Consider the following 21,379-nt stretch of genomic DNA (forward strand, 5'->3'; position numbering starts at 1 on the left):
AACCTAATACGCATGCTGCAGTTACACTTTCGCTTTCTGCTAGCGTAATGTGCACACCGCGCAACGGGCGGTGCCGAGAGCATGTTGCATGATGGCAGGAAATGACCAAGCTGCTGCACCAGTGTGTTGTGGTGTGGCGGTATCGTGGTTCAATAATCAGAGACACAGGCTTGATTTGCGCCTTGCCGGGCGTCCGAACGATGCAATGGGTTACTACAACCACCAACGGCTGTGTTCAGGCCCAGCTGTGGACAATCGGCGTGTGCAAATATGTCGAACCGGTATGGCTAAAAAACCAGAACTTCTGTTCCCATGAGGTAAAAAACATAATTCCCGATCGCACTAGGGAGTCTGGTTGGTTCTCCTCCAGTGTTTTTCATTTTAATTGTGAATTCCTTAACTTTACCTAACAACATACCAACTCTAGAGAACAAGGCTTCTCACTGTGAGCGCGTTTGATTGCTGGAGCCTATAGATCGACAAAATTAGACACTACACACATGGTAGAGCCGACGGGTGACCCAAACCGAAAGGAAAAACATGGCCTTTAAATTATAGATATACCAAACTGTGCGCAGCTGTGCTATGGACAGCCAAGACGTGTATAAAACATCAACCACAGAACCTTAACTATCGACTAAACGTGCAAAAACCCGACTAGGACTGCATTGTGTCCAGCTGCACAAATAGGTCACAACTTGGGCAAGCGCTCTCTCTCTCTCCATCAGTGGGGAGGTCTTGATTGATGTTGGGAACACCTAGAGCAACAATATGTATGGAGAATTATACTCGATCCATCTACTCGATCAACACTTTTCAGTTGCTCCGCTCCGTCGCGAATGATGCATGACCTCCGTCGTCCTATGGCCAATCGCAGCAGTATCTACCTGATACCGGGGCGACCGATTCATTAACTACGAGCGAGTCGTAGAAGGTAAGGACACAACATTAAACTACCATTGCGCCCCATCCGTGAACTCTTCGAAATCTCGTCGATCGTACAGCCGGTAACTCCGTACCGAAACCCGTTAGCCGCGCACACTCGTGCCGTAGTACAACAGTCAAACAAACAAAACACGGCTAAGACCTCTCACATGTTCCGGCGATTATACTACTTTGAGTGGAATGGATTTGATGAATTAAAAAAAAACATACACAAACTGACGTACCCCACGTACCGAGCCACGAGGCGGCACACATTCAGCATCAGCAGCACAGCAGGACCTGTTTCATGGAGTGACTTATCTCTCCGTCATCGGCTGCTTCTCGCACCGCGCGCCACCAGCGAGACGGCGCAAAAAGGCTTCCGCGATCGTGACTTTAAGGCGCAAACCGGCCCCGAGACTGCTGCGGTGGTGGATTGCGCACTCGCGGCAACAGGTCCAGTAATTAATATGATCATTTCGGTCGTGTTAATCAACGCGTACGCGCGGGTTAGGCAGGCCCCAGCGGTCCGGGGTCCGGTTGGTATCGAAATGGTGGTGTTTGCAGCGAACGAAACGGTTCTGGCTTGGGCGACGAAGAGGGTGGCATGAAAGGGAGGGATGGGGTGAGTCGATTGACAACACATTCAAAAACATGCCCGAAGCATGTGTGTGGGTGGTGCTAGGAAGGTTGGCTTGCAGAGACGGTTGAAGCCGGGGTAGATTATCTATAAATTTGGTTGTACCACCTTTTTCCTGGTTTGGCCGTTATTACGCCAACCGGAGCGAGCAGCTGAAGCAAGAATAGGGGTTTACTATAAGGGGAATGCACGGGGATCTATAAAAAGCAACTTCGATCAATTAGTGAATAGTATGGAATTATACCCGTAATCGTTTTATTTGATTAGATTTTTTCTTGATTCATTTTTGAATCGTTTTGCTACACGTATCGATTGATGTTTCACTAGTTCAATCTTTTCAAGTTATATTACTTGTTTGTGTCATGTTTAGTTATATTCAGTTGATCTGTGATATTACATGCTCTAGGATAATTAAAGCCCATATTGTAATATTTAATATTAATATTTCAATATTATTTAGTAATATTATTTCAGTTATCAATCAAATTATTACCAATTAAAAAATAACTTCAAAAGCAAAAGAAAGTAATAAACTATATTTCATGAACAAAGATTTAAAATTTCAAAAAAAAAGCAGAGCATAATAATTGTAGCTGAAGTTGTAAGAAAAGAAGAAAATTAATAACAAGAGCAAAAGGAACAGTAAACAGAGTAATATTCATACAAAACATTAAATAAACAGGAAACATATTGAAATTTGGAATGTATGTACGAACTAACTGAATTCAACAGTACAAATAGAGAACACCATAAAAAAACAAAAGAATTACTAAATAAAAATACTAAAAAGGCCATATTCGTACTTGTAAGGTTAACTTACGTACATCTTACCGATTTTAACTAATAAATTTCAAAAATGCTTTTCGATTGATCCCCAATTCGCCTTACAATATATACAACATCCGACAAGAAAGCATAAACCGAGATAACAGTTCTGAGTATATTTTTTATGCTTATCCTCGCCATCATTTTTACGAGCTTTAAAGCAAATAGGATTGATAAAATGGATGTTTCAGTCGTTTCTTTGCATCCTTCTTCCCACGTAAAACAATAAAAAAAGACTCCTAAGACTGTTAAGCAATCACACTTGTTATCTCCGTAAGGTTTACATATGTAAATCATATCTAATCACACATAATCCTGTGCGGAAAGCGGGAAAACTCGAGCCACTTTTCGAGACCGTTTATCTCGTTTGCTTATAAGCCAACAAACAACCAAAATCCCCGGACGACTAATTTATAGGTAAATATGACACGAAACATATGAGAGAGTTCGCGTCGTTCGTTCGGAACCCTCCAATATCTCGAAGCGATAATTTCAACAAACAAGCCCACGAACACGAAACTAAGAACCGGGGTCACAAAACACGGAAGCGTCATAAATTTTAGCAGCTTTTTTTTAAAGAGATTAGGAAAATACATCCCCCAGGAAGAAATCCTCATCGACCTCGAAACCATCTCTTTGCTGCCGCGTAATTTGGTACTGTCGTAAATAATCGCTAAAGAAACGATTACAAATACGCGGAACCGTACGCCACGCCAAGTGCATCGAAAACACCCGGGAGGACCAACCATAACGAAAGAACCACTTACCAGTAATGATCAAAGGGACATGACAAAACGAACTTCATCTAACCAGTTTCAATTTTCCTGTTTTTTTTGTCTGTATATTCCTGAACCCTCCATGCCATTCGTTGCCTTCATGTCGTTGGCTTAGGGGCCTGGGTAAACCAACTGAAATCCCCTACAGCACACGTCGTCAAGTGTTTCGAAGCGGAACCATTCCTTTGCTCCTTTTTCCATCAAACCTCAGCAATCTAGCGAACGATCGTGGAGGACCTGCGTTCCGAAAGATCCTTTTTTTCGTATGCTTCATTTGCTCTCCCTCCTCATCTCGCACTTGTTATTTCGTCAACGTCTCGTTTTCCATGCCAGAGATGGTGGTGTGGGGAGTTTTTTTTTTTCAAACGTTTTCAAATATCCTCCTACCAAAGGGTCCTCTCTTGGTTACGTCCATCTCTCGCCTTCGCCTTCCACAAATTCATTATCCATCCATCTCCGATTACCGAACGTGACGAGGATAAAGAAGGAGGTCCGAAATGAGGCCCCCGTAAGGGGCGGCAACAACCCTGCACCGGAGAAGTGATCGCTCAAGATTTCGGTGGGTCTTCCAACAGGAACAACCGAAGCAGCAGCAACAGAAAAAAAGGAGCGAGATTTCACATTACAACCCCTAATATTATTTTACTCAATAGTTTACTTTGCTTTTTGTTGCTTCTTCGATCTCGGGTTCGTCTCTTGTCGTACGTATAGAGAACTTAACCCCAGAAAGACAGGCACCGCTACACTCACACACACTCTCTCGCTCCTCCACTCCAAACGTATTTGATTTCATAGTTCGTTTGGGACCGTCGTTTCCTCCAATAGAAAACCCCTCCGTTAAAAACGTTAAACGGACGTGCAGTGAATATTGGAACCGAAAAATCCTTTTCTCGCCGTGTGTTAGGCTGCTGCTAGCAAGACAGATTTTCGATTGGGCTTTATTTGTTTATTTACTTTTTTTTACTCTACACCCACCGCTATCTCTATCCTTCTCATCCTGAGCAAAGGTCCGTTTGTACCCCCATTTCTACGAGGCAAGGAGTTGCCGTCGCGTTTAAAGCACGGTTCCGAGCGCTCATTTTTCGTCTTTTCCTAATTACGAAAGATCTCAACGCTCGATAAACACACTTCCCAAAAAAAACTTGGTACGATCACTTGAACCGGTTCCTTGCTTGCAAGCGCTTTGCAACACAACCCAACAGGGACATTAGAGCCCCGGTTCGGACCCACGAATCGAGGATGTATCGGCATGACGAAGCGGGTTGCACCTGCGAGACGCGGCAACCCCGCCACGGGAGCAGAGTAAAAGGCAAAGGATTAAAATGACTCGACCAGATCGATCGTATGGCTGGCTAATGGATCGTTTCAATGGTTTTACAAGGACATGAATAATATTTGAAGATCTCTTCATCAGTTAACTTACTTTTTTTACTTTCCTGTTTTCGTTTGGCTGTCTCCCGGTTTGTTTGTATGGCAAGGGAATTGAAAAGGAAGAACCGATGGCGAAAGGCGTTTACCCGTGCGTGGAGATGCATATTACATGTCAAAAATGATGGGCAGACGCGGGTTTAATCGAATCGATCTTTATCAGAATGATCGATAATCGAAGGAAGGGTAGAGACACAATCGAACCCCGTAGCGCTTATTATTTGCAGCTTTTACTGTATTTATCGCAGTTTTGATTAATGGGTAAAGAACAAGTGTAAGGTTTTTTATCCTTTTTATGCAGTAAACCAACACAAAACCGTTTACACAGAAGAATAAAAAGCCAAGTTGTATTGAGATAATGTAAAAATTCACACATTATAACTAAACCAATTTCGCAATTTTTGGAAGATATATTATGTGGAAAAGAACCACAAATATAGAACTATAATTTTTTTAGACGTCCTAAGAATTGTCAATTTTACATGATGAAAACTGGGTGATAATTGTGTAGCAAGTGCAGGATATAATATTATTTCTCGTTCAAAGGAACATTATTTCTGTTCATAACATAACTTACCAAAATCGCTCCACAATAGATTTGATCCAACACCTAGCAGTATGTCACACGGAAAGGCTAACACGGCGCCACGGGTAAAACTTTAAAACAAGAAAATTAAAACTCCTATAGAACCAAAAAATGCAATCAATACCACCAATTATATTTCGTGCTACAGCAAAATGCAATAATATTGCTATAAAATAATATTTAACATAAGTTGCATTAATTGTAACAAAATTGAGAAATAAAATTATTCTAAAATGTACTTTAAGCTTCATTTTATCATAAAAAAACAACAACATAAGTATCAGTCGCACTAGCCACATTCGCAGCAATGTGCAAAACATAGCATCTGGAAGCCTCCGAAAAAGGCCTCTCTGCCAATTAATTAACCACTCCGCGAAACTTCACGGTAGTCACAACAGTTTTTTTTCTCTCTCTCTCCATCCCGAAATTGGCTCATTATGCAACAGCAAGCAAGCTAGTCACCCCCCCAAAACGAGAACCATTCCCCGATGGCAGATGAAAACACGATAAGATGGGAAGAGAATGACCAGTCGGCCAACAGTAACAGCAGCAGCAAAAAAGTGCACCACCATACCATCACCATCCGCCATGTCACACGGGCCGCGTTGTTGCGGGGGGGGCCATATGTTTCGCCTTTCACAAAAACAAACGAAAAAGCAACAATAACAACAGTAATGGCAAAGAAAAAACTGCATGTCTGTTTATCATCAATGACACTACGCCACACCATCTGCGTGCCTTCCTCCACACGCAATGGGAGGAGAGCTGGCGTGTCCTTAGATACAGGAGGGGGATACGCTCCCGCCGGGCGGAAACCAGTTTGCAGATCAGTTGGCCGGTTCTGCCGCACGATCGGTGCGACCGGTTTCTGCCGAAAATGGTCCGACGGCCCATAACAGCATAACCGAGTGTGTGTGTGTGCACGCGCGCTCGCTGTGGCATAATTGAGTGGAAAAGATAACATTTCGGTGTGGAAAGACATTCGCGCATGCGCGCTGGCAAACGACGATGACGACGATGGAGGAAAAGCACAGGCTCCAGTGCTCTCGAGACAACGTCCCCCACGTCCGATCGCTCGATCGTTTGCCCAGAATGTGACTTTCTGGCTGCGAATCATCATCTCGTGTGATCGGTGCAGAAGGGAAGGCGGCTCGCAGGGGATCATGAAACGATCGGTATTCTTATCTAAATTAAAAACATTCATAAAACCAGTCACCAGACTTGTTGTCGGACGCCCTGAACCGAGCAAGGCGAGGGAAGGGGAAAGAAGCTGTACGCAGAACGGGTCGCCAGCATCGCCTGATCATCTTCTCCTGATGGAGGACGCACTGTTGTATCAGGTTTTGGTGCTGCTGCTGCTGTCGTCATCGATTTCCCTCTCTCTCTCTCTCTTTGGCATCCGCAGCACGATCGGTGTGGTATTTGCATTTTTTGGTAATAATTTCCACCATTCCCATCCACCCTCGTAGCTCCAGGGACACTCCCAAGGGGGTGATCCACAGAGGCGGCACGTGTGGAAGTGTTCTGGTTGCTTCTCCTCCTCCCACCATAGCACCATTTTTCTGCTCGATAATGAGGCTTTTTTATTGCCCAAGATCCCAGCTCTTGCCAGCTCTGGCTTCCATGATCGCGAGAACGTACTGCTCGAGAAGAATTCACTATTATATCCCCAGTAGGACGACCCACCTCACAGGATCTCGTCACAAGATTCTCGAACACACAAACACTTTTAGTGAAGTGCGTCCGTCCGCGTATCAATTAACCTTACCGAATAGGCTCATTCAGCTCAGAGGGAGCAGTTAAGCCGCACATAAAAATGGTGCCGATCGAGCGCGATAGGATCTAGCAACACTAGGCTTGTCCGGATCTTCGGACACAACCCTCGTGCGCGCGTTGTGCGCTTCCTTAAAGCATAATAAAGCTCTTTTAAATTGATCGTGCTGCGTCACGCTGAATGAGTGGCGTACTCCCGCCGTCGTCGTCGTCTGCCAAAAGCATTCGCTAAATGTTACCCCAAATTGTTTGATGAGTCAGTCAAAACAAGCAGCACACTGCAAGGGACGGGGTTGAATGGATGTAAAAAATCGTTCCTAGCGCACCCAAGTGCCCCTCCTTCCGGACTGTCTGTGTGTACGTGTCAATGATGTCAATTACAGAATGGGGTGTAGAAAATTACTTAAATTGGTCCATTTGTATGAATAAACCTCTAATGGAGCTTCAACAACAATGTGCGAATAAAACAGGGAACTTTTTTATACACATTGATGATGTGACATAAAAAAACACACCAAAATCCTTAAAAGTGAAGTTAATATTCATAAATCAATATTTACATCAAACGTAGATTTAATACTCCCTACCCAGATCACAAGAATAATAAAAGAGTGATCATCATAAAATAAAAATGTTACGATGTTTTTTTAGCATCTCCCTCCGAAGATCCACAAACAGATCCGCCTCGACGCTGGAGCCTAGCGAAAGATGCTTGCGGAGATCGAACGCGATCCTCCCGGCATGCCTCACCGACACCAACCCGCGTACGCAATCTCAATTATAGTAATTATGTACACAGTAGAAGAAGAAGAAAAGTAAGGGGAAAAGGTATAAAATTATGCAACAATTCTCTTTCTCTCGCACGCACTCAACTTAACCAGAGTTGGTAGAGTCGACGTCATAAGGCAATCCCTTTTTTACATACACGGTGCGGTGCATGATCATGTTCCGCAGAGGATCGTGTCTCCGATTTGGTCTTTGGATGTGCATAGGCACAAAAATACACACCTTAATGTATTCCGAAAACCATTGTCTCGCCATGGTTGTACTACGGTGATGGTTTTTGTGGGACCTTTTCGGTGTAGCTGTAGTTTTCGGCAAACTTGACGTACTACAATGGCCAATTTCGGCATGTTTCAGGTTTTTGTTTTCTTGGTTGATGCCAAACGAAACGAACGGAATATCAATAACCGTGTCTGCAAAATGGCACCTTTCCTTGACGTTCCACATAAAGTATGTCGCAGGCCTCTACTACACCCTGCGCCCTACTTGAAGACATCCAATCTTCAATGTCCCGCGTGGAGTGTACCATACTTTTGGGGGGAGCTTTTAAGGAGTCGCGTTACACTTTAGTCCACTTCTAAGGGGTAACATCTCCCATGAAATGCTCCACTCGATGTTAGAAATCCCATCCTTGGCTTTGGAACGATTCTTATCACGCTCAACAGTTGCACTTCTCTATGCAACATTGTCGTTGAGCTCTTTACGAGTACGTCCTCTAGAGCAGCGGGAACGGCTGTGAGGACCAGTGTAATCGAAAGTGGTTTTGTTTCGATCATAGCTCTGGGATAGTACGCTACGCGAGGCAGCTGTAGAAGGATGGCGGCACTGAGCAAGTCGTTTGTAGCTCGAAACATCTCGTCTCGAGTCAAAGATTATCAGTTAGGAAAGGAAGGCTTATCGCTTGATTGAAGCATGGCGTTGTTTATAAAAAGTACAGCCTGGATGGGCGATGAGTTTGACCTATGGAAGGAACTGTAATTCCAATGAGGAATATATTATAACTATATATTCAACATATATATCTTATAACCCAGTTGAACCTAAGCGGTCGTCATCTAGAATTCGTTAAATTCCACAAAGAAAACTACCAAATTTTGACTACCACACAGCAACAATCCACAGACACTGCTGCAATAAACTGCATCCCGGAATTGAACTCTTGTTGAACACATTCCCTTCTCGCCCCAGAGTTTTGATAGTGCGCCGGAATTACTTCAAACACCCTTTCCAGGCTTGCGAACATCAACAATAACAGCAATATTTGCTTGCAAAACTCGCGTCGTCGTCGTCTCGCACGCTTGATGGCTTTGTTGACAAAACTTGCCCTGGGCACGACTGCGTCAATCGTAGTGTTACAAAAACACAACCGGCCGCGCTGTACACTTGTTGTACAGACTGCTCCGGCAGACGTTATCACCCATCATCCGGACCCGGCGCGGGGGATTTTGATAACTTCTGACATATTCAACCCAGCACATCCGCATCTCGGACACTGTGGAGTGTGGTGCACATTATTGGCCGCTTTCCGTGCATGGGAACGATTGCTGCACATAGGAGGAGGCCTCCTCTTTTTGCCTTTGGCAGCGTTCTGTCCGGGGATCACTTGAGGGGAGTCATAGTTTAAGTAGAGTTTTTTTTCCCGAATGCCATGTAATCATAACATACCGATTACAGCCATGTATGCAAGCGGGGCAGTGTAAATAGACGCTGTTTGAGGAGAGATTAAATTCTTAAAACATTAGTGAGCATCTTAGGTTTAGAGATGCTCGGTAAAAGGTACAACAGTGTAAATATTATTTAGAAATGAGAGGAACACTCATTTACAGGGGTCGTCTCTTTATCTCAAGAGCTGTAGCACTCTTTCTCGAATATTTGATGTTGAATAATGATTTAAATGGTGACATTGCTAGTTAATGTTTTAATGGTCACATGTAAAGTGTCAATTGGCAGGGTTCTTCATCAAAAAAAATCTCAAGGTTTTTAAATATGGACTAAATTTGAGAAAATGTGACACTGTATTGAGTTTGAGAAATACACATCTTCTTCAAAACATGAAATCATACATTTTTGATTGACTAAAACCATATTCCTGATTATCCAAACAAAATTACACGAATACTCGACAAAAAATCCAACATTCTTCCTTTTCAGATTCCTTTAGACTGATGCACACTTTTACCGACAGTACTAAATAATGTGTGTTTCTTCTAGTTATGGCATTGATTATGGATATTCTTTCCATAACTTGTTTCAATTCCGGTTCGATCGGTAATCATGCACCTTTTTGAAGTTTTAATTTATTTCCCCTCGTGAGAAGATCAGGACGTGAACCAATTATGGATCTTTATCATACTTAGAGGATGGCTTTAGGAAAACATAATCAATTTTCGCCAATATCAAACATAGTAAGATATTAAATTTGGCCATTGATCTCAATAAATTATATTGCAGAAAAAGATACTTTGCATTTGATTTCAATGAAAAATCAAATTCATGACCCAACATTGCCAGACATTGTAACACTCACCAATCGCAAGGGAGATTGGAAACTTGGTCCCAGTGCACAACCGTTACCAAAATGTTTTGCTCCCGAAAAACCGATCCCCAACCGCCCATCCCATTTATAAACCCTCGCGTGCTCTTTGTATTTGACCGTTTCCCTTTATGTAGTGCACTTTGTGGAGGGTTCTTTCTTGCTTTCTTGCTGCTGCTGCTGCTGCTGCTGCATGTGCCCCTTCGCGCACTTCGCCATTTCTATAAGACATTTCATTAATCTTTCCATCGGTGTCGGGGACTGGGCCCGATGGAAAGGATTGGTTTCGCCTCGATTCGGGAATTTTGTTACGCCTCCTTTGGTACACGTATGCTCAAGGTTGAAAAATGGTCAGCAGTAGCTGCCTGGAGCTCGGAACCTATAGGCGAATTGGTCCGGAGGAGCCCGACCACTATAACCGGTTGCATCATCTTCATCACCATTATCGACCACCGTGTCCATAATCGGTCCCGGCGTCGTCGTCTTGGTCCTGCGGGGCAGGCTGCGGTTTTAAGTGATGGATCGACACATTGTTGCTTCAATTCGTTACACTCCCTCTGCCCTCAGCGGCTCAGCCCCTACCAGCGAGCGTCCAGAATGTAATGTTCAATGAGCGAAACCGTACGTTCGTTAGGACGTCGCCTAAAATCTGCCAATTTTCAAGTGCTTGTATGCGTCTGATAGTATACAAGGGAACGGCAAGAAGCTTGCGGTTAGTTGGCGAATTCTCAGCCCTTCAACAACAAGTCCCCAAGAACGCGTACCTGCGTACCAGGAATCATTGTCCTTTTGGGGGGGGGGGGGACTGAGACAGGATCCCTCGTAAAAACTTGCTCCGAAAAAATAAAAACCGGTGCGGACAATGTTCTCTGAATGGAATGTCATCGTCCTGCTATCCAATGCCTATCCTGTCGTGCCAGTTCCAACGATTGAAGCCGATCGGAAACACCACAGAACCACAAAAATCACCGGTTGCTTGGGCACACAAAACCTGAGGTTGTCCTCAAGACAGAACAACCACTTCCAAAGGGAGCGAAGACACGCTTTGCGGAGGAGGCAAAAGGGCTTTGTTTTAATTTTGGGCCAGCCGTTCTTTCTCGGGAAACCAAAAATTCCCTTCGTTCGGCTCTCTGCGTCCTTTTTTTTTCGAAGGGTTGCGGGTTCCTCTGAGCACTGCTGCTACGTGTGTCGACAAATCATGCGATCGAATAATAATACCAACCAAATACAGGCCTCCGACAAAATCCTCGCGCTGTTGCGGATCGGAGCACCACGGCAGCGTGGTGGAAGGATCTCCTCTGACATCGAGAAAAACTGGATACTTCGGGGGCAGCTAGCCCTACCACGAATCTTCTCTCTGTCTCTCTCCGCTCGCTCCAACCACACAGGTTGGGTTGAAAAATATCGGTTTACTTAACCGTTTTGTGCTCTTCGTTTCACCGAGTTCGTCGTCTGGCATTCCCTCTGCTACGCCGCTTCTAGCCCCCAGTGCGGCGCAGGGTGGCACGTTTTGGCAATTTTCATGCCCATGGTTCTCTCCACAGGTTCGTTCTTCTTGCCAGCAACGTTGTCGTCTTTCCAGGTTTCGGGGCTTTTGGTGGAGCTGTAGTTTGCCTTTTTCGCCTTCTCCGGTTCTCCGCTTGGGTCATTTTTTACGATTTACGAACGTAAACAAGTTAGCATTTTGCGACGTTGCTTGTCGCGTTATTTATTTTAAGCAGTTGTTGTTATTGCTGAGTTTGACTGTATTTTTCTCTCTCTCTCTCTCTCTCTCTCTCTCTCTCTCTCTTCCTCTCTCTATCTTTTTTGTTGTTGGTAGTGATTCGAGCGGATTGTTTCCACATTGATTCGCGTTCGTCCGGTTCGTTGTGTATGTGGAAGTTGGAATCTTGCAACACTGCGTGAATCGGTTCTTTGCATGTTTCTTTTTTTTGCTGCTGCTGCTCTCTCGTTTCATTTTCAAATTATCTGCAAGGAGTATTTACCGATGCGTCAACCAAGAATGGAACAGGTTTACGTTAGGCCGGACCGCCGAGAGTGTGTGTACGTTCGGCGGCTTTCAGCCATTCGATTCATTAATAACATGTCAACAGCCAATGGACAGGTCACTACTACTGGAAAAAACGAGCCAGTTTGTTTCCAGCCCCGCTACGAAATGGCCGCGGGACGGAGGACTATTGAATGATGAAACGTGTTAAGGGGTAGGGGGTTTTCAAGCGCATTTCCGAACATCCCGTGGGAGTTGCCGATTTTGCAATACACCGTATGCCTAATTGTAGGGTTGCATTTTATGCAATTGAGCGTACGAGGTGAACATTTCTTACATTCTGTGCAGTAGGAATTGAAATTTAATAACCTTTGCTGGCAAGTGTTAATTAAGCATGTTGTTTCATGGCAGGAAAGTATGTGAAAGATACACTTTTTCGGTCCAAAAGCAAGTAGCTTGGAGTTATTGAGATTTAAAGGAAATCAAAATAAATGTTGATCAAACTAGATTTTTCTTTGACATTTCTCACAACAGGTCTAGTACATAAGAAAGCGCTTAAACATGTCTAGTAAATTCCCAATTTAAATGATCATGTATCCAAAACTTATCCAATAACTCAAAGCTTTCGTCTCTTTTTCATAAAGTTTAAACCTTGTGATTTATGCAGCAAAAAGCTCTTTTTATAACCAATGAAATAACAAATAAATCAAAAAAATCTGTTTAAATCAAATAATCTGTCTGTTTAAATTATGTTTAAAAAATATATATGGGTAACTATGTTTGGCAAGGTCCTAGCGCGTATGTAAAGTAATCTATAGCCTTTCATATCACAATATAGAATAAATGAGTTTTTTTATCAAAACGCATAAAAGTGTTCATGATCCATTACATGACTTCTTCTAGTTCTGATTTCAATAAAAAGAAACCATTTCTGGATTCTTTACAATATAATGTCAAACTGCCAATTCTTGAATTTGTCACAACATTTTGCGACATCATCACGACTATTTCAGATATGGTGCCTTAAGCTTGAGATAAAGTAACATGAACGTGTCTAGATGCCAAGATGTCGTAAAACTTGTTCAGACATCAACCTGCCCAATTAGATGCGGTGCTAAGTGATTCTTGCTTAAAATTTAATAAACCCAACACCATACATTATGAAACCATCTCTTAGCTTAATTAGACAGGTCATTGGCTACTGGAAGACCATATTCACCTTCAATTAGTTTCGCCTAAGACCAACCACATGGCACTCGTATGCTAACGACAAAACCTTAAGAAGAGCTCCATTAAACACGGAGCTCCAACAAACCTCCAAACCCTCAACATCCAAAGCATAAGCCACGCTCGTGTGTTCGGAGGGTTTCTTATCCATCATTGAAGATGAACCATTCCGCAGACGTTTTCAATGCCACTTCCCGACGGGAGGGAAGTCGACCGCCAACGCCCCTCTCTTTCTCTCTCTGTTCTTGACCCGGTTCTCAGAGGTTTGAAGTCGAAATTTCATATTCCATCCAGCACACACTCACACATTTTCAACGAAACTTGAAAACTTCTTCCGTTTCGCCGAGGGTTGACCCTCGACCGATTGGGCACGTACCGCGCGTGGAATCCTCGTTGCCCTTCGACCACTCCGGCGGTGGCGGCTGTTGTTGGAAAGTGAAAACCCATCCACCTTCAGCCGGCGGACGTCTTCAGCCGGCGATGATATTGCACCACCCTGGCCTCACCCCCCGGGGGGGGGGGGGGGGGGGGGGGGGGGGGTACGCAAAGTGCAGAGCCGTTGAAAACACACAACAGCCTTCGCGGGGCAATACTACAACGAAACCGAACAAAAAAAAACAGAACTGAATTTAAACAACCACCCGCCCGCCAAAAGGTCCGTAAGGTTCATGGCGGGGTTTCGGCGTGGAGTACGTGGTACGCAACCATACCGAAATCCCTATGCCTAATGATACCGGCGGCTCTGGGCGACTACACATGGGGCCGGCAATAAAGCAAGAAACAACGTCCAAAATTTATTGCTCCAACCGCAGCCTCTCTCTTTCTCCTCGCGTTGAAGCGGGTGGTGCGCCTGTAGTCCTCCAACTCGCGCAACTGACCATTATATTAATAGATTAGGCTCGTAGATCAAACCGCAAGCGCGCGCGGGCGCGCTCTCAGGTAAGGTTTGCTTCGGACGGGCTAATATGCACGGACCCGCGCTCCGCTGTGTCAAACGTGGCGATCACTACACCGACGACCCCTATAATTTTTCGGGGGTCCCTGAGTGAGCTCGAGACCTCTCTCGTCTAGGACCCATTTGCCCACAAACTAACGGACTCTGCACTCCTTTTCGATTTTTTTTTTTTGCCATCATGCCCCTCTCGATACACGAAAATGATCCTTTCAGACATGGAGGTTCTCCGCCAGCAAAACCTTCGGCGCACAGGAACCGGCTAGGTCGCAGGCGCACAACAGTGCGACTGGTGCGCGGCGGCTACGTGACTTCGCACTCCAAACGCGCATAGAGCCGGGTGTATCGATTCGTAAAATTCATTTCTGTGTCCGTTTCATCCCCCTTTTGGCGATCGTTTTGGGGGTCGTCGCTTGGCTGCCGAACACCCCCTTTCCCATCATCCCCGCCGATGGCTATATCTTATCGTACTGAAACAGACCCCGGCATTCACTCTATATACCTCGACATGTGTGTGTGTCTCGGAGTGGATGGCTTTTTTGCTGTTACTTTATTATGCTTGTATTTCATGGCTTTGTTTTACCACACATTTTCGGTCGGAGCATGGAAGAAGGTTTGAAAATTCATTTCATTTCAGTTTTCACCATCCTACCAACCCGCCCCCCCGTTTTCGGCGCAGACATTACCGCGAGGTGACCTTTTTTTTTGGTTTTGTATTTTGCTACATGGCCCGTCTGGCCATGCTGTTGCGTGAATCGTGCACCGAAACTGAAACTTTTATAAATTGAAAATATCGGGCGCGCATTGTGAAACGGACTCCCCCCCCCCCGCACAAAACCGGGTGCGAACACAGTTTGGGGCTCGGAAAGAGGGGAGGTTGCAATAGAGCAAAAGCAAACGAAACCAACAGAAAAAAAGACGCATGTTTATGAATAAATTAACCTTGAATCGCATCGGCATCGATGTCGCTCGCGAAATGGTGATCAATACATACTAAAAAGGTGGTAGAAAGAAAGCAACACATCGAACAAAATAAAAAAAAACAGTCGTTTGCACGTATCCACAACCGCGCGGCTTGATTCGGGAAAGCAAGTTTGCCCCAAACACATTATCCTCCACAGCCCACGGTTGGAAGAGGATCATCTTCTCCCGTAAGACTTGTTTCCCTAGCAAGATGGTCTCACTGAAGCAGAGCCGTTTGCGGGGTAGTTGCAGAGTTTTGACGAACATAAAAAAACATCCCAAAACGCGTCCTACAATTAAAAGCAAATATTAAACCCTCTCAGGGCAAGAACTCCCCCGTTGCAACCCTTTGCATCTCACAATGTAAATATGCTTGCAGAAAATATTTCATACCAGCTCTTACCTGAAATCGCTCCGACAACCGTACATGATTTAATCAACCATGCCCCTTCTTCCATCTTCTAGCTCACAGGCAAGCGCATTTCGGCATTCTAAAATGAAAAAAAAAAAATCACACACGTTAAAAGAGCAAACCAAGGTGCCAGCGTTGCTTGATTGGGACGTATCGGACACGAGATTGGGGCGCAGCAAAAATGCACGACGACGACGACGGCGATGATGCGCTCGAAGCGTCCGTGAAATTATGCTGGCAAATATAAATTGGCCGTAGCCTATCCGCCATCATCGACAGGAAAGCAAGGAGCGCGGAGAAGGCCAGGGACAAGATCGCAAACATCATCGAAACAACGGGCCCGCCGGTGCCCTATTTTCCATTGGACTTTAACTTACGATACGATACCAGACGGTGTGTGTTACATAAATAATTGCTGATGGCTCTTCTCCGGCTCTTCTTTTTTTTGCTGCTGCAGTTTGCAAGATGCAAAACTAAAGCTTAATATTCGATACGAAATTAAACACCGGTTTGGTTATAAGGCAGCTTGTGCCACGTTAATGAATTAAGCCATAAATATGCCAATGTCACTAAATTAAGCCGAAATTTAATTTCTATCACCAAACCTATCCGCAGAGAGCTACCTTTATCTAGTTAATTTACGTATCCAAAATTACTAGATTATGCTGGAGAATGTAAATTTCATGGTTCAAGTTTTCGATGTCCTTTCGAGGTTGCATTTCATCATCCCGTTCAAGGTCAGACGTGCCAGCACACAGGCCGAGCTTTCCATAAACCGTACGCCGCTAATATTTTTTGGGGCGTGCATAATCATCAGTATGCTGCGAAGATTATCATACATAATTTGTATTCCAAGGCACACTAAAACACACACCCCACATTATCAGAACGCCACACACAGCAATGCAAAACTTGCTGCGAAGAGGGTAAACAATGGCAGCAGCATCGTTGTGGCCCAAGGATTCACTAGCTTCAGTCTCGTAATAGACTCATAGCAATGGTCCATTGTGTTATCGAAGCCAAACGCACCTGAAACCGGGCGCGGTGGAAGCTTGAAAATGTATCAGTTTGTTGTACCGCTACGCAGAACCCGCCGTGGCAGCACGTGGCGGCGTATCGCGCCATTAGGACGCGCACGTACGCACCCTACAGAGGCCGCTGGGTAGGAAGATTCGTGACTTCAGGAAGAACTCATCATCAGCTTCGGTCGGCCTATCGGTCCTTGGCCTGTCGGTGGCTCCCAAGCTCATTGAGTCTGTACCGGCAGGCTAGCATTGCGTATCTAATCGGGTACCTCTTCCAAACGCAAGCCCTACTCCCAGCGTCAGCCCGTCATGATGGGTGTTAATTAAAATGTACTGCCCCCGTCTTGCGTGCGGCTTCGCGATGACCTACCCCCAGGGCGAAACAATAAACCGGCAAAGGGGGCACATGTGTTTACATATTTGCAATATCTGGTGCGTTACACGATAAGAATTCGCTCGCAGATGAGGAGAACGACTGCGCGCACACAGGCACCGCCGATCGTAGACAAGCAGCGGAACGAAGATGGACGGCTGGCTGACAGTTTGTTGCCTTCTACTTTTCGATTGCTTGTTTTTTTGTTTGGGATGGAGTGTGTATGTTATCATGCGTGTACACACACCCTCACACGCATATCGGACAGAGGGATACTTTCTGTAACAGTTTGCTCCTGATTGAGCATCTCCGAATGGGATTGCATCATTCGAATGTTGAATTGCTTTGCGTTGCTGTTAACATTTGAAAAAGAGCATGATTGCGGAGGTTGAGGAACAGTTGCAGATTTAGAAGTAAGATATTATTACCTCGAAACTCTTTGTCAGAGTTCTGAGAGAGTCTTGGGATATTTAGAATTCATCATATTTTGTATTCCAATTATCTGCTGGTATTCCTCAAAGCAGGAACTTGAATGAAAGGGATCGAAGTCTAACTGATCTTAGTTGTTATCTCATGCAGAGACCGTAAGACTTTGGAGCATCTCTAAGGGTTGAACTTGGTAATTAGTTGTTAGTGCATCGCAGAGCTCTTGTCTTGATGTGGCGCTAGTGTTGGAATTGTGATCTTAGCATCTCTTAGACACTACCAATGAAACTGATTAACAGCCCTTTTACTATCTTTACATTTGGAAGACATCTATGAGCCGATCATGGGACGATGTCAGACATTATTAGGACCTCTGAGAGATAGTCGTCTTGTGTTAATCCGTCGAGATACTTTTCATAGCCCTGTTACCGAAGCCAAACTAACTCGCTGATACGCAAAAAAACCCTCAAGCGCAATAAGGAAATGCCAACGGAACTGCGCTTTCTTCGTGCTGACAGAGAGAAAAAGTTCATTGAAAAGTCTGAACTCTCACCCTCCTTGACTTCAGAGCCTTCCCCCCCGTTACTGTTCCCCTTTCCATCCTCTTGCAACACACCACATTGATAAGGAAACCCCTTCCCTCCTAGAGCTGCCCGGACTGCCCCCAGCTCACACCAGCAGCGCTGCCGCTATTGCGCTGCTGCCATTATGACCTGAAAATGTCCAGTACGCGCCTAGTCACGGCTGTTGTATAACAAGCGAGTTAATGACGCGACCCTCTGATAAGACGGACGCGCTCGCGCGAACATGTGTGTGTATGTGTTTGATCTGCCTCAGTCATATCATGCCGGCAAAATGAGCGCTTGGCAGAGCCAAGGCTCTTCACACAACACCAACCAGCACCCCATTCCTCCCATGCTCCGGGGAAGATAAGAACCGTTTGTTTAACTTTTGTAAACGTCAACGATTCCGAGCGATCCGAGACAGAGAGAGGGACAGGGCATCATCATGAGGCTCAGCGAACGCCACAATCAGCAACGCTGAGAGGCCACCAAAGGTTCTGCGCGACGGAATTTGGCTGCATGTTTTTGTTATACTTTTGTGGCTGGGGATGGGATTTACTTAACATTTTGGTGCCGGTTTTTGGTTTGGATGTCCGTTCTTCATCCGTGCTCAACGAAGGTCACGCCGTTTTTTGTTCGTCCATCTCGGGATCTATCCTCTCGTCTAAGTTAAAGCGGCTTCCTATTTTGAGATGACGGCACAGAGACGTTGTGCTTCTTTTTTGCATGTGTGTGTACAATTGGATTGAAACATGTGTCAAGTGGATTTTGGTTTCGAAAAATTCGGTTTGCAGAGCGATAGGGAGATGATGGAACCTCGCAAGGGGCGACCTGTTAGGTCAACCGTCGGAAATGGTCGATAGTGCAGCACGGGAAGAGCTGAGAGTGCATCGGAAGGTATTAATCATTTCATTTGCGTCATTTCACCAAACCGAACACTGTGGCATAGGGATTTGCTATCTGTCACGGTGAACGACAGAAAAGTACTCTTAATCGAGTGAAATGATTCAATAAGACATCTTGAAGTACTAAAGCTAGACTATTTAATTAAAAATCAAAAACAAAACCAACTACACTGTCGTCAAAATTGTCATCGAAAGCATTAAATACATAATACATAAATACGTCCGAAGCGATTAACAAAAACGTTCAATCACTCAAAAACCATCTCTCTCTCTAAGCCATCTTTTACTCCACTTTTACTACAACATAAAACCCAACACAACTGCTGGGCCATAAAATCCACCACTAATTAATTGTCTTTAACATAGCCCAACACCTAAAACAGATCAATTGCATGGCGGGTTTTATAGCCTGGGGCGGACTTTAATGGCGCTCTTTTGCAATCAATTATCTCTACACGTTCTCTACACGCCAAATCGCCCATGCTCCCGTGTCCCGCCAGTCATTAATGTCGAAACAGCAGCAGCACCTTTCGCAGCGTCAACAACAAATCAAAGCTTTTTCTAATTATTTAAACATCTTCCCTTTTCCCATTAAAGTAAGGGTGTGCCTTAGAGGGCCTTTTGCCATCCCTCTTTGCGCATCTTTTTTTGTTTACAAAATCACCCGTAAGGACACGTTTTGGTTCCACGAAAACGTAAACACGACACGGAGCGACATAGTGGTTGCTGATCATCAGAAGGCGCAAGGTGTGCAGGGGGATGCGATTTCGAAAACAATGGCCGGTTTTTTTTTGGGGAAGAAGGTATAAGGGCTGTGAGGCCCTGTACTTTTCAAAACAAAGCAAAAAAAAACCTGAACACAACAATCTCATCTCTATACAACATCAAATTCTGCGCATATAGATTAAGTTCCACCGAGCCCCCAAAACACAGCCCTTCCGTAAAGGAAAAGGAAAAACAAAAACTACGTGAATCAGATCGCGCAGGCCAGGGCTCCGCAGAAAAGAATCTCCAGCGTTGGTTGGGTTCTTCTCCGTTTCGCCCATCGAAATGCATACTCTCCCCCCCCTCCTCCTCTTCTCCTGTGCAGCCCAAAACAGGACACGGCCACGCAAACAGGGAACGCGCAAACGTAAACGTAAAGCTGTGGAAGCTATCCACCAGCAGGGAAGGTAGTTGGCTGAAGAGAACTGAAGGAATTATATAAACGAAACACGACACACAGCCGAAAATACGATACAAACACACCAACAAAAAAGGCCAACTAACAAGCAAAGCTTGAAACAAGTTGCAGGAAGAAAGCAAACACACACACACACGCACGCACTTGTACAGAGCCTTAAGAACGGCGAAAGAAAACAGTGGACGAAACAAACAACCAAAGCAAAAAAGGAACATTTCAGAATCATAAAATCCTATACCTCTCCTGCCACAAACTTTGGTTCTCGGAGATGGTCGAGAGGGAGTGAGTGAGTGAGGGAGGGTAGGGTGTTGCCTCGCAGGACGATGGGAGAGAGAGGGTAGAAAAGAATCCTTTTTCCACTTTTTGAAAACTTGTTTCAATGCGAGTTTTGTATGTGCTGCTTCCCCTGTCCCGTTTCCCCTTGTTCCGCCGTCCCATTCCGTGGTCCCCGGTTTTTTCGGGACCGTTCCTTCCTTCGCCGCGGGTTTCCGATGGGTTCCGATTACATTGCGTCTTTCGCTTAATGGTAATGGTCCGCCATTGACTTTGGTTCTACAGGGATGTTTTTTTTGTTTTTTTTTTTACCAAGCTCTCCTACTCTCTCCTTTCTACCCATTCTACTCACCCGTAATGGACCTGGCGTGCTATGAGTCCTGTTTGGGGGGACCCACACAGGGCTGGATGGATGGTGGAATGCCAAAAAAGGAAGCCAATAACCGATCTTCGAACCGATCACCAACCGGATCACGAGAATGTGTGTGTAAGTGTGCTGCTTTCTTCCTCTTTTTTCATCCTAAAAACAAAAAAAAAGTTCATACGAAAGTTTTCGTGTTTCGGTTCGTTTTATGTAATCCACCGTGCCAGTGCCTTACGGGGGGAGGTTTGTCAGCCCGGCTCGGGGATCATCTGATCTGACGCCTTTGCTCGTGCGTCACGGTTATGCAAACGATCCAAAAGGATCGTCAGGGCTTTTACTCCCAGTGATTTGGAAGGTTTCCTCTGTGATTCTGCTCCCTCGGCAAAGATTTTCTTCCAAGGTGCCATCATTTTCATTGTGATCCTGCGGGGAGAAGCTAAAACGAAACAGGTAGAATT

General features: G+C 44.9%; 1 long non-coding RNA gene across 1 annotated transcript; it reads right to left on the reverse strand.

Moving 5' to 3' along the window:
* Positions 1-15,614: 15,614 nt before the first annotated feature.
* Positions 15,615-21,047, reverse strand: LOC121600218. The gene is made up of 3 exons (XR_006005790.1): positions 20,910-21,047; positions 15,801-15,888; positions 15,615-15,687 (listed from the first exon to the last, which is right to left on the reverse strand). It is a non-coding gene; the product is annotated as an uncharacterized LOC121600218 (long non-coding RNA).
* Between the last annotated feature and the right edge of the window lie 332 nt (positions 21,048-21,379).

This window comes from Anopheles merus, chromosome 3L, assembly GCF_017562075.2.
Source record: "Anopheles merus strain MAF chromosome 3L, AmerM5.1, whole genome shotgun sequence".
NCBI classification, from domain to species: Eukaryota; Metazoa; Arthropoda; class Insecta; order Diptera; family Culicidae; genus Anopheles; species Anopheles merus.